The 14,414-nt window shown below is 49.8% G+C and overlaps 1 protein-coding gene across 11 annotated transcripts in view; it reads left to right on the top strand.

Moving 5' to 3' along the window:
- Nucleotides 1-14,414, top strand: part of Ttc7b (tetratricopeptide repeat domain 7B) — a 224,393-nt gene that overhangs the window by 9,133 nt on the left and 200,846 nt on the right. The window lies entirely within an intron of this gene.

Below are 14,414 nucleotides of genomic sequence, written 5' to 3' on the forward strand. Positions count from 1 at the left end.
CTTTGCTCTTCATTCCTATTGGCCTCGCATGGCACTATTTCTCTCTCTGGGTGACCTCATGTTTGGCAGATGGTGGAGTTTTGCAGGCAGCTGATGTGTGTGAAAGCTGGTGTCCCATTGAGAAGTCCAGGAAGAAGGTTTTCATATGCCTCCCCAAACCACCCCCTCAACCACGAGACAAGGCTGTTAGGCTAAACAGTGTCATCATGCAAAATATGAAGGACAATCACAAGCCACCACAAATCTCGTGCAGGGGCAACGCCCTGCCACCCGAGGGCTTGTCTTTCCCAGCCTGCTGCACGTAGTGGAGGTGAAGGGGCCAGCACTGTGCTGAGCGGATCCTTTGGGCCTGGAGTTGACATGTGCATACTCTCGCCCCCACCGCCAAGGGCCTCATTTGGTCCTCACAGCTGGTTTTCCTGAATTGAAGCTGTTAAAATGGTGTCAGTCGGGAAAGAGACCTGGTGGCTCCCTTAGGCTTCTCTGTCAGATGTTGGGTGTGAACTTGTATGTGAATTCCTGGTAATTGCCCTATCACCAAGTGAGGCCAAGGGTCACGGTCCTTTTCATTGAGGGGATGAGTGGACTGGGACCCAGGGCTGCTCACTGACGGAGTCCAGCTCTCCTGGGATCAAGTCTGTTTATTCTAGCTCTCATGCTTTTCTGACCTAGTTAGTTCAAAGAATTCCCGAGACAGCTCGTTTAGAGTCCAGGTCACCACACTCCACTTCTGGAGACCCTTTGGAGCAAATCTCGTAGGGGTCTGCATTCACCAAGTCCCCAGGCAGTGCCAAAGGTACCAAGCCTTGTCATGGTTGGAGGTTCAGTGAAGACAAGGGCTGTGGGCATTGTAGATTTTCAGACATGTCTGGAGGAGTCTCCTTTACAGGTGGTGCTCTTCTTGGCTGAGGCAGGGGCTCAAACTACATTTTTAAGTAGAATCATTGGGGCTTGAACTGGCAGCTTTGAGGCCCTTGCTTTGAATCATAGGAATTAAAGAGCACCTCCTGTGTGCAGACAAAGCAGCAGGCGACAGAGGGACGTCAGAAGAGTCGAATGCGTAGGTCACCCCAGGCAGCTGTTACTGTCCAGGTTGAGGACTCAGGTTTCTGGATCTGCTGAGCTTCTGCTTCAGGAGTGCTGTTGGGGTCAAGGAGCAGGACTCTGGTTTTTGTTTTATTTTTTAAAGGTTTATTTATTTTATGTGTATGGGTGTTTTGCCTGCATGTATGTATGTGCATCACACGTGTGCCTGGTGCCTACAAAGGTGAGAAGAAGGCTTCACATCCTCCGGGACTTGAGCTGGAGACAGTTGTGAGCTGCTGTGTAGGTGCTGGGGATTGAACTCGGGTCCGCTGCCAGGGCAACAAGTGCCCTTACTAGCACACGGAAGCATGGATCTTCACCACAGTGCCAGGTGTGGTCCCGGGTCCAGGTGTGAGACAGGAGACCCCGCAGCCTGGGGAGGACAGTAACAGCGTCGGCCATCCCACAGGGCGTGGCTGGTTTGCTGGAGAGCCGAGGGGGGCGGGGGCACCGTGGCAGTGGATAGGCCTGGCAGAGTACAGGGCAGGCCGGACTATGAACTGGACAGTGGTAGAAGTAGACAAGTTGTCTTACTTTTATATTGCTGAGATTAAAAACAAAAACAAAACCTCAACAAAAGCAGCTTAAGGGAAAAGCTTTTGTGGCTCACAGTTTGAGGGTGCAACCCATTGTGGTGGGGAAGGCATGGTGGTGGAGCAGAAGGCCAGTTGTTCACATTTCCTGCGCGCTGGCTGGGGAAGCAGAGAGTGAGCCAGAAGTGGGTTGGGCTAGAAAGCCTCAAGGCCTTCCTCTAGTGACTACTTCCTGTATTGAGACTCCACCTCCAAAACGTTAACAATCTTCCCAAACACGTCTGCCAGCTGAGACAAAGCATTTAAACACATGGGCCTATGGTGCATTTCACGTTCAGAGGGTGTCCTCCTGGACAGAGACTGGCTTTAATACTGGAAGCCCCAGTTATGTTATCGGGCATACAGTGGCGCATAATTAATCAACAACCTACCCTTTTGAGGTGTTTACTTGGCAGGCCTGGCAGGCAGGACAGCTGGTTGGAGTGCTTTAGCAGGGGAAGGAACTCTGGTGCAGAGACAGCGGGGACATTGCTGTCTGACTGCAGGGAAGGCACGCTGTGCCTGGATCTTGGAGGAGCGAAGAACAGAAGCAGCTGGCTGGGGAGTGAGAGCCTGGTCTGGGAAGGAAGTTGCCTCAGTCGGCAGCGTTCCATTGCTATGAAGAGGCACCGTGACCAAGGCAACTCTTATCAAAGAAAGCTTCAATTGGGGCTTGCTGATTGTTTCGAAGGGTTAGCCTCTGATCATGCCAAGAAGCAGCCAAGATGGCACTGGCGCAGTAGCTGAGAGCTTTTCACATCCTGTCCACAGGCAGCAGGCAAAGAGAGGGACACTGGGCCTGGTGTGGACGTTTGAAATTTCAGACACACCTTCTCCACCTATTCGAACCATCTAGTCCTTCCAAAGAGTTCATCAACTGGGGACTAAGTTTGCAAATATATGAGCTATGGGACATTCTCATTCAAACCATCACAGAAAGTGTTGGGTTCCGATGCCTGACTCTGCAGAGGGGCACAGGGGGTAGGGAGTACCACGGCAGTGACAGCGGTGATAGCAGATGTGAGCAGGACAAAGGTCCAGAGCTGAGGACAGATGGCATCTCCACGGCCCTCCCTTCCAGCCATTCGCTCAACACTTTGGTGAGCCCAGTACAGGATGTCCGGGAGTTGTATATGAAATGGGAGCAGATAATGTCACCACTAGACTGTCAGGTCCAAGAGCTGAACCTTTGGTTGGTTTTGTTCATTGCCATACCCAAGCACTAGTTCTAGACACACAGCTGGTACACAGTAAATGATTTTGTGGACACCAAGCCTTGATAACTGGGTCAGGACACAGTGGTGCTCAGGTCAGGGCTGGGTGTGGCAGTCAGACGAGGGCTGTGGCAGCCAACGGGAGGGAGTGTGAAATCTGGTCCAGAAGCAAGACTGTTGGTGTTGGCTGACTTCCCTGGTTGGCTTGCCTGGGGCTCTGTATATCCTGTCTGTTGGATTCCTCTCAGTGATGACCCAGCACCAAGCCTTTTCCTCCTCAGAGCTCTTGTGGGTATCTGAGGAGGCTTTCCCAGGAGCAGAGGTGGCCCTGGGTCCCTTCCACTGCCCTCTTTGTCCGGCTCTACACACTTGCAGACTGCTTACCCTGTACCAGGAGGCTTGCTTTCCTGGAGGCACTGCCTTCCATGGCTCTTGTCGAGTCAAAGGCGTTCTTCCAAGCTCTCTAGCGCCTGGGACTGCCAGTTGATAAGGATGTCCTTCAGGGCATGCCAAGTCCATGACCTGCTGCAAATGCTACCTTTGCTTCCTGGCCCAGGCCAAAAGATTTGATCTCTACTGGGTGCAGGGCCCAGAAGCCTAGGAATAGGGCTGTGAGAAGCCATGCAGTTTGCTTCGCTTCCCGTGAAATCCTGCCTGTCTCTGCCCATTGTCCTGGCACTGAAGTCTTGCTAGGACTGGAGGGTTCATCAGGCCTAGCCCCTTTGTCACAGTGAGTGTCCTCTGTGGTCCTCACTCAGGACTCAGGGTTCCTGTCTCCTCACAGAACTTGGTCCTTGGCCCGACCTGGGCTTTGACTCCTCTGGGATCCTGTCAGTTCTCTCTGGGTGTGTCTGATTTGTGTAAGTGGAGCTGACTTCCTGAGAAGACCATTTCCTAGCCTCTGGGCTAGCCTGATAACATCCTCGGCCCTGTGGTTGCTTCCTGCCCTTAGAGCTCTGGAGACAGGCTAGATCAGCTCTCAGCCACTGGCTTGCGGCTTTTCTTTCTTTTCTTGGGCTGATTTTTGTGGAAGAAGTATGTGTTCATGTACATGTGGTGTGTGAGTGTGAGTGTGTTACAAAGTAAGTGTGAGCAAGGATGGGGTGAGCCTATAAGAGATTGTGACAGTGAATGTGTGTGAGAATAGAATTGTGAATGTGTGTGTATGAGAGTGGGTGTAAACTGAGTGTATGAGCATCGGATGTATGAATGAATTTGTGGAACTGAGTATGAGTGAATGTCTGAGAATGTGTATGAGTATGTAACAGTGTGTGCATGTGTATAGTGTGTGACTGAGAGTGTATACACGTGTGTATAGTGTGTGACTGAGAGTGTATACACGTGTGTATAGTGTGTGACTGAGAGTGTATACACGTGTGTATAGTGTGTAACTGAGAGTGTATACACGTGTGTATAGTGTGTGACTGAGAGTGTATACACGTGTGTATAGTGTGTGACTGAGAGTGTATACACGTGTGTATAGTGTGTGACTGAGAGTGTATACACGTGTGTATAGTGTGTAACTGAGAGTGTATACACGTGTGTATAGTGTGTGACTGAGAGTGTATACACGTGTGTATAGTGTGTGACTGAGAGTGTATACACGTGTGTATAGTGTGTGACTGAGAGTGTATACACGTGTGTATAGTGTGTGACTGAGAGTGTATACACGTGTGTATAGTGTGTGACTGAGAGTGTATACACGTGTGTATAGTGTGTAACTGTGTTACCAGCATGTTCTCTCTTCTTTCCCCAAGTTGCTTCTGTTTCCCATCCTGTCTTCTCTCATTTCTGTGCTGTGTGTAGATATAGGGAGGAGATTTTGGCATGAAGCCTGGACTTTGACTACCAAGATTTCCCCAGAAGATCATTTATGCCAACTTCTTCTGGTGGGCCCCGTAATCTTTGCCATTTGCTATCTTTCAGTCAGGAGCTCCAGATGCTCTCCCACTGTGAACTGGGTCGCAGTTTAAACAAGGACAGCTGGAGTTCTCCAGTATAAACCCTGTGCTGAGACCTCACGGTCAGCAGTCAGGGCCAATGTGGGGAAAGCTTGGGGGGAGCAGTCCCCTGAGACCAGAGTCCTTGGCTGAGTTCTGCCTAGGGAAGGAGATGTGTGTTCATTGGTTTCAGGAGTACTTACTGAGCACCCACCATTGCCAGGTCCCAGTGTCTGGGCAAAGCGTGACAGAGTGAGTACTGAGGGGCCGGGCAAGACTGACGTGGTGTGGCTTCCTGTAGACCACAGATCCCTCTTCTACAGAAGGTCAGTGTGTGCCCTTCTTGCTTTGCTGTCGATGACCCCTGGTCAGATCCCCTGTCTGGGCAGGGCTTGCTGCCGTGCGCTGGTCAGGAAGCAAGCATCATGCTCTTCTGTGGGTCTGTGCTCCCACCTTCCAAGGCAGACTTCTCCTGCTCCCTCATCTGGTGACCGCTCCCGGCCCTACAACCAAGACATCTGTCAGCTTCCCTCCTGCTGCTGCTTCGGACTTCAGCTCCTCCAAAGAACACAGCCAACTGCCTCTGCTCAGAACTCTCCCCTCAGTCCCTGTCTGGGGCCTGTGCTGCTTTGCCTTTGTCTCCTCCTCTGTGCCCTCAGCACACACAGGTGCCGGGGCTTTCCTCTCAAGGCGTCGTTAGTCCTAGCTGCTCACTATTCCAGCCAGCCGTGACTGCTTCCTACTGATTGGACTTGCCTCAGCACCTCTAGTTCCTCAAAGACCACCCCTGTCAAAGTCACCCTTTGTTGTGGACGCCGCGTTGCTGAAAGTAATGACTGTGCTTGCAGGCTTACCTCCCGTGATGCTCCAGCCTTTGTTACTTGCTTGGCTTCCTTCCAGAAGCACTAGACCACACCTGCTGGGTTCCTGCTGAGACGGCTCCTCCCTGGAATGCTTTTCCTACAGGTCTAATTTTGGTTTCTGTGGCAGACACGTCCTGATTTTTCTTCCTAGGCCTTTCCCCTCAGTCTCCTCTAGCTTTGATCTGGAAACTGAATGTCATTGCAAGTTGAACTTGGCTTCTGTTCCTCTGCTTCAGTAAATAGTGGTGTGGTACCGCTGCTCACCGCGAGGTCTATAGAATCATCTTTAGTCTCTGTCCTTTCTCATGGGCCATGTATTAGATCACTTCCAGGCTGCTGTAACAAATCAGCCCACATTTGTATCCTCTTAGCTTTATGGAGGTGAGGAGATGAGACGTGGGCCTCATTGGTTAATCAAGGTCATTGTGATCTTTCTGGAGCTCCACGGGTGGATCTGTGTCTCTCTTCTGCGGGTTCCATAGCGTGTGTATGTCATGCAGTTCCTACCCTCGTCTCCATCCTCTGCCCTGTAGCCCCATCTCCTGGATGCTGACCTTCAGCTGCTCACTCACACAGTCCAGGATAATTCTTCCTTCTCCAGGTCCCTCACAGTCCCCTTTGACCATAAAATGCAGTCACACCTTCCTGAGGTCGGGGCATGGACTTGTTGGGGCCATACCTCCAACCCAGTGCAGGAGTGAGCCTGGTTTGTTTTGCCTCTGACTCATATGCACACCTGGTCTGTTTCTCACTTTCTTCACTCTTTCTTACCTCACTCGAGTCCAGATTGCTGTCACCTCTCACCTGCGTACCGTAGTAGTCTGTTTCTATCCTTGTCTCTTCGCCGAGTCCCCTCCCCACACGGCAGATGGAGGGAACTTGAGTCATAGCATTTTACCCACGACTTACAAACCCTGCAAGACTGCAGCGCCGAGAATGCGTGCCACGCTCAGTAGTGTCTGCCACCCCCAGTGCTATCCCTCTGCTCCGACTGCACAGTTTGCTTGCTGGTCCTAGACCGTGCCACTTAAGACCTCCCCTCTCTGGAATGCCCTTTCGATACGAAGGCCTTTGCATTCCTGACTCTGCGCTCTCATTGTCTCAAGAGCCCTCTCCTTGGCTGGTCTTTCCCTGGCCTGACCACTCAGTCTGAGGAAGATACTTCATCCTCTGAGTCGTAGCAAGTGGTTAGAAGCTGGTAGACTCTGACTGAATGCTGATGCTGTGTGGCTGTGCAGGATTAGCGCAGACCAAGGGAACCGGGGGAATCGGCCCCAGGCTGACCTGCAGTGTGTCTTAAAGGATGCTGGATTCTGCAGACAGAGGCAGGAAATCCCAGCATGCACAGGCCTAGGTAAGACTAATGAACTTGGAGGATGCTGAGGACCTGGAGCGTATGTGTGAGAGAGGCTCGTGGCTCAGGCGGGGAGAGGTGGGTCTTTAGGAGTGATCATAGCCATGTTACTCTTCACTGGATTCTAAGAAGATGAGTGAAGTCTTGTGAACTCCTCTGTAGGGGGTCAAGAGCAACCACTCAAAATTCAGGGCACACCATAATGTAAGTCACCTTTTCTCCTCTTAGATGAACTGGTTTGGGGCTGGTGAAGTGGCTTGGTGAGTAAAGGCATTTGCTGCCAGTGTTGGTGACCTAAATTCTATCCCCAGGACACACGTGATAGAGGGAGAGAACTAACTCCCAGAAATTGTCCTTTGGCCTTCACATGTATACTGTGATGCGTGCACATACAAACAAATAAAAAATTATAATTAGTTAACCGGTTAATGTTTTGTTTAGCAAATGAATGTACATAGTGGTAAAAATCAATAATTCAAGGATATTTGGATGCTTCCCTTGACAATGGTGTTATGTCCTGATAAATTCCTTGTAGCAGTTACTGTTCTTATTGCTATGAACAAACAAGATGAGAATCAGTTCATGAGAGAAAAGATTTATTCTGGCTCACAGTTTATGGAGACACAGTCCACCATGGTGGGCAGGCGTGGTGGCAGGAACAGCTTGTGGCTGTGGCTGTGGTTATGGGAACTTGCTCACCATGAGTGGATCAGGTAATGGAGAGCGGTCAATGCTGGCCTTCTGCAGATTGTTTTCTCTTGCCCTTTTTGTTATTCTAGGACCCCAGACTATAAGATGGTGCTGCCTCCGGGCAGGACAGGTCCTCCTTCCTTTGTTAGACCTGTTAGATAGTTTCACTCCTTTAACTACCCATACTCATTTCCAGAGGTGTGCCTCCAAGGTGGTTTTAAATCTAGTGACATTGACAGTAAAACTTAGACATCACACCCTTCATAAGTTGAAAGTATATTTTGTACACTCAGTGAATTAAGAGTCATAGCTTAGCCCTTAGATTAGCTTATAGTCAGACAAAAATCACCTAACCCAAAGCCTGTTAGTGTGTGTGAATGGACCATGTGGTTGCATGACTGACTGAGTCTCCTACTATATCACTAACAAACTTGGAAAAGACATTCACAATCCAGATACTAGTTTTCACTTTACACTTGGAAAGTGATTAAGTTTTCCATTGTAGATGAGGAGCCTTCTATAGTGTGGAAGATGAATGTCCATCCCATGCTGCCTGCTTGCACAGCCTTTCACCAACACAGCCACTCTTGGGGCTTTGTAGGGGACGTCTCAAAGTAGCCTGCCCATATGTGTATTTTAAATTTTATTTATGGCAAAGCAGGCATGAATGTGCCATGGTATTCGGATGAAAGTAGAAGGACAACTTTTTCTTTTTCCAACTTTCCATCGTTCAGAGGAATTGAACTCAGATGTTAGGCTTGCATGGCAATGCTTCACCCTCAGAGCCGTTCCCTCATTCCTCCTCCTTCCACACAGTGATGATGGTCTGTAGACCTCACTCCCCCTCCTTCCACACAGTGATGACGGTCTATAGACCTCCTGACTCCTCCTGCTCCTTCCACACAGTGATGACGGTCTATAGACCTCCTGACTCCTCCTGCTCCTTCCACACAGTGATGACGGTCTATAGACCTCCTGACTCCTCCTTTCACACAGTGATGACGGTCTGTAGACCTCCTGACTTCTCCTCCTTCCACACAGTGATGATGGTCTGTAGACCTCACTCCTCCTCCTTCCACACAGTGATGACGATCTATAGACCTCCTGATCCTCCTCCTTCCACACAGTAATGACGGTCTATAGACCTCCTTTTGTATTTTGCTTTTTAAACCTCCTGTCTTTGAGACTGTTGGCTATTGCTGTGTAACAAACCAGCTCAGAACACAGTGCCTATTACAGTAGCCACTTTGGATCCCCGGGATTCCAGGCTCACCAGGACTCATGATTCTGTGACCTGTGGGCTCAGCCTGGAGCCTGCTGCTCTTGGATCTTAGATGGGCTCTCACGCATCAAGTCATGGCTCAGAGAGTGCCATTGTGTTTCATGTGGCCTTGGGGCTTGCTCTGGGTCCTATCTACACAGGCTCAAGCAAGTCATTCTGGTGACCACAGTGAGCCAGAAGTCAGAGGAAGTGAGTCAGCCATTTTCTAAGTGCCTGTGCACATCACGGCATACACTGTCCTTTTGATCAGAGAGGGGCGTTCATACGTCCAGGTTACCACACAAGTGCTTAAATAATTCCACCTGAGCCTGCGCGGTGCGAGCCTTTAATCCCAGCATTCAGGAGGTAGAGGCAGGTGTTCTCTGAGTTCAAGGCCAGCTTGGTCTACAGAGTGAGTTCCAGCACAGCCAAGGCTACACAGAGAGACCCTGTCTTGAAAAAACAAACAAACAAACAACAACAACAACAACAAAACCCACCTGTTTAATTATCCTCTTTCACGTTTGTCTGACTCAGGCCCCTCACACCCTTCCTCACTCTGAGAGTCCCAGCAGATGGGACAGGAAGGGGATTCCAAAACCACCTGCCCAGTCTAAACCACAGGACTCAAGTGGCATAGGATGGAGGCTGAACACATTGAAATGCCAAGGTCCATGTGGTTTGTGCCGGCATGTTGGAGAGATGTAGTGGATGTCAGAGACCCCAGCTTCAGGGTCAGACCCCAGCTCCAGGGTGATCCGGCTCTGGCCTTGGCCATGCCGCTTTCTCTCTCCTGCCTGGCTCACTGTGAGATGGTGACAATGATAGACTCACACCTTAATGATGTTTTTAGGAATTGCTTGGCACATGGCCATGTGTTTAGTAAGAGCATGCTATGGCCGGGCTGTCAGCGGTCCCCAGTATTCCGTTCCTCTGATAATACTGCAGACCCCAGAAACACAGGGGATGTGTCTTACAGAGCTTTTAGGCCCTATAGTATCCAGTGTCTCTATTCTGGGACATAGTGGGCCCTTCATGAAAGAAAGGATCATTCTTAGTAGCTGGTGTTGCTTGGTACCTGCTGCATTCTATATGCATTGCATGTCTTTTGTGGGCCTTCCAATTGCCCCGAGGAAGTTAATAGGGACTAAGCGATTTGTCAGCCCCATACAGCTAGTAAGCCTGGTTCAGGTCTAAGGCTGAGACTTTCTCCCACCTCGTGTTGCTTGGGCTTCTCTGTCATGGAAACCACAGGCCTGGCCACTTTGCCGCCCAGCTGCTCCCTGTGAAGCTAGAGACAGTGCTCGCTCGTGCTATGCTCTGTGCCCAGTCAGTACATGCAGGAGCAGGAAGGTGCTCGGATTCAAGGCTTTGGTGGGCAGACTTCTAAGGGCAGGCCACAGATGGACACGAGGGCAGCTCCGTGTCTGTTAGCTGCTCTCGGGCCTTTGTGCTGTCCTTTCCCCATCTTCTGGGTTGTTTCTGTGACTGATCCAGAGGGACGAACTCCATCTCCATAGCTCCACCCTCGGAGGAGTGCGAGTCTGTTTGATGCTTTCTCCTTTTATACTTAATTCTTAATCCATCTGAAATTAATATTCCTGTGGCTTGGGGGTGCCTTTCTTCTTTCTTGCCTCATTGCCCCAGCATGTAGCCAGATATTTCTGGCAGTAAGAACTGGTTTAGTGATGTCTGCCCCTTTTCTTGCTGGTAGATTGTGAACGGGGGACTCACAGGACTCTGACAGGTTCAGGCAGAGTCCACATTGGCCACCCAGACCCCTCCAGTATTAGAGCTGAGTCTTGTCTCTGAAAGATGTTTTGGCGAAAGCTCTTGATGCCTTAATTCTCTGTTCTGACTGGGAGAATAAGTAAAGGGGAACTCACTTTTTTTTTTTTTGGAAGAAGACAAAGAAAACCATTTGTTCGGCAGATTAAAAGGGAGCCTAGAGAGTAAAAAAAAGCATTCATGAGATTTTTTTTTGGTTATCGTGCTAAACTTAAAGTCAGACCATAAGCACTTATTGGCCTGGAAGCCTGCTTCTTCCCTGACAGTATTAGGACACTGTAACACAGGTCACAAGAGCAGTGACTTCTGCAGGAGCTAGAGAAGTTAGTGTTGCCGTAGTAACTGACCACTGCCATGCCTGCTTGCATTTGGGCAGAGTCCTTCTGCAGTGCGCTCTGCCATTCTCATGGCCTGCACCTAGCGTTCTGAGATGGCATAGACCCATCCAGCCTTGGGGGGTCCAGTGAGGAGAACTGGCTTGGTGACCATGATGTTGTCACTTGCAAGCACATACCACCGGGAAACCTAGAAAGGGTCGTCTTTAGCAGGGCAGCTGTCTTAGTGAAGGTTTCTATTGCTGTGAAGAGACACCATGACCATGGCAACTCTTATAAAGAAACCATTTAGTTGGGCACGGATCTGACTCACAGTTTCGGAGGTGACCAGGTGCATGGCGGCGTGCAGGCAGACATGGTGTTGGAGAAGTAGCTGAGAGTCCCACATCTTACAGGCAACAGGAAATGTCTGTCACACTGAGGGAAGCTTGAGCAAAGGAGACCTCAAAGCCTGCCCCCACAGTGACACACTGCCTCCAACAAGGCCAAGCCTACTCCAACAAAGCCGTGCCTACAAATAGTGCCACTCCCTTTTGGGGCCATTTTCCTTCAAACCACCACAGCAGCCACGTGGAATTGTGATTTCAGAGGAGCCAAGGTGGGGTCAGGGAATTGCCTCAGGCAGTAGAGGGTTAAGCCTGGAGGATGTGGTCCAGAGCCTTGGCTGTCAGAGATTAATTCACTGCTGTGCAGTAGGCACAGACTCCAGTGCCTCACTTGCGATTTGGAAAGAACGAGCCCTTGTTTCAGAATTCTGCCTTATAGCCTAGATGGAGCAGACAGGTAAACCAACACCCAGGTGAGGGTGCTTGAGCTTCCGGAGCAGCTGGGGTGGCCTGGGCTGGGCACGAGACGAGGAACATTCGCAATGCCTGGGTAGGATCTTATTGTGCCCTTCAGGGAATAGCAATGGTGCTGTCTCCAGGGTACCTGAGCGTGCCCCACACTGGGTGATCTGCTGACCTGTGTGGAGACTCTCTAAGGCTTTGGATGCCACACTTCTCTCCTCTTCTGTCCCATCCTGCTGCGCCAGCCTTTTACTGAGCTTACCTACCTGCTCTCTTCTCCAGACCTTTGTTCTCCGTCCTTCCTGTCCTTGGCTCTGATAGAGTGTGCCATCCCTCAGCCTGGTACCCTTCCTGCTGTGCTCTCCAAAGTAGACAGGAAAAGGTTGGCATGGATTGATGATCAATAATCTTATCAATATTGTGGTTAATAAATACTCTGACATAGAAATTCACAACTTTTAAGGAAAAGTTCCATTTTCCCCTATATACAATTTAAAGTGACTTGCACAACTTTAATCCTAGCACTTTCAAAGCTGAGGCAGGTGGATCTCTGTGAGTTCCTGGCCAGCCTGGTCTACAGAGCTAGTTCCAGCATAGCCACGACTTTACAACAAGACCCTATCTTGGAAAAAAAAAAAGAAAGAAAACCACTGAGCTCTGCCTGGCCTGTTGCACGCTGGCACTCCTGGCCCATTGCACACTGGCACTCCTGGCCCGTTGCACGCTGGCACTCCTGGCCCATTGAACACTGGCACTCCTGGCCCATTGCACACTGGCACTCCTGGCCCGTTGCACACTGGCACTCCTGGCCCATTGCACACTGGCACTCCTGGCCCATTGCACACTGGCACGCCAGTGATCCCAGCTCTTGGAAGTTAAGTAGAAGGATTACAGGTTCCAGGACAGCTTACACCAGGAGTTTTTTGTTTAAAAACAAACTAATAAAAGGTTCTGTTCAGTGTGCACAATTTAAACTATAAAGATAAAAATATACACAGATCCCTAATTTTGTTACTCACGATTTTTTGTTAATTATTTTAGGCACCTTTATGGGGTCATAGACTTACACAGAAATGAATATTGAGACAAGCTTCTACAGATCTCACTCTTGTTCATTATGACGTCACTGGCCACGGGCAGCTATTGACCACTTGAGATGTGGCCGGCTTCCCTTGAGATGTGCTGTGCTTGTGAAATGCACACTGGTTCTAGAAAACTGTGCGAACAGCTTTCCCTGCTGCCTGTTCCTTCCCACCTGCCTGGTGTTGGAGGTGTTGCCGTCTGCACCAGCCACCTTATGTGTCCATGTGCCCTATGTGGGTGTAACTTCCTTCTCTTCTGGCACTGGAAGCTGCTGTAGGCCACCTGATTCTATGTTACGAGACATTTGCTTTCTTCCCAAACATCTAAGGAATTCTATGCTCAGGAACCTAGCTTAGCTGTTCTGGGGTTCTAGCTCCTCTGAGGACTCTGGTCTTAATCTTAGGACACAGACAGCAGTACCCAGGCTTGCCGCTCTTGCCTTGGGTGAACTGGTGCAAAGATGAGGTCACTGGGCCTTTGGTGGTTGGTGACTGTTTAATTGTAAATTTATGCAATATAGACAAAGTTGTTCTCCATTCTGTGTCAAGAATATTGTCCCCAAACCAACCTAAAGTCCATTGTAACCCAGCTGAGGTCCCCTAGACCCTGCCAGTAATAGGGTCCTTCTAGACCTTTGCAAGCTGACTATATGTTTAGTTTACCTCTGTCTGTCTGTCATAGCAAAATATACCACAGTCAGGCTGGGGTATGAGTTGTTCTGGGTTCATCCAGAACAGTCTGGATGCATGAGTTCCAAAGAGCTGTACCTGGCTTCTTTTTAAAGCAAATTAACCAAAGTGGCGTGGAGATTATAACTACTTGATACCATAAAACTTAGGTGTGCATTGGTGTTTTACCTGCGTGTATGTCTGAGTGAGGATGTTTGGTCCCCTGGAACTGGAGTTACAGACAGTTGTGAGCTGCTATGTTGCTGCTGGAAATTGAACCTGGGTTCTCTGGAAGAGCAGTCAGTGCTCTTAACCCCTGAGCCATCTCTCCAGTCCCAGTGGAGAAGGCAGGGCTGTATAGTCGTGCCTTGTTGAGAGACTTCATTCAGGGCACGTGACTAGGACAGTGTCCCCAGACTGGCTGTCCATTCTCAAGGCCACAGACTGGCAGAGTAGGGAATTCCACTGCTCTTCTTGGCAATGGACCACAATGGATTATGTGTGTCCTAAGATCATCATGTTTCAGTATCACAGAATTGTTTTTACCTTTCCGAACTTGAATCTCCATGTTAAAATGTAGCCATCTTTCTGGAGTCAGTAGATATGAGGCAGAGGAATGACTGCATGCTTGAACCAACACTGCTGCCGCTCCTTGCTAAGAAGCAGTCCCTCACATAGACCCAGCCTTAGGCTGTAAGATTCCTGAGCCTTGCCAGGAGCCTGGAACCTTGGGGCATGAGGGTCCTGAGATCCCCGGGGCTTTCTTTCTAGC

The sequence above is a fragment of the Microtus pennsylvanicus genome, chromosome 14 (genome assembly GCF_037038515.1).
Source record: "Microtus pennsylvanicus isolate mMicPen1 chromosome 14, mMicPen1.hap1, whole genome shotgun sequence".
NCBI classification, from domain to species: domain Eukaryota; kingdom Metazoa; phylum Chordata; class Mammalia; order Rodentia; family Cricetidae; genus Microtus; species Microtus pennsylvanicus.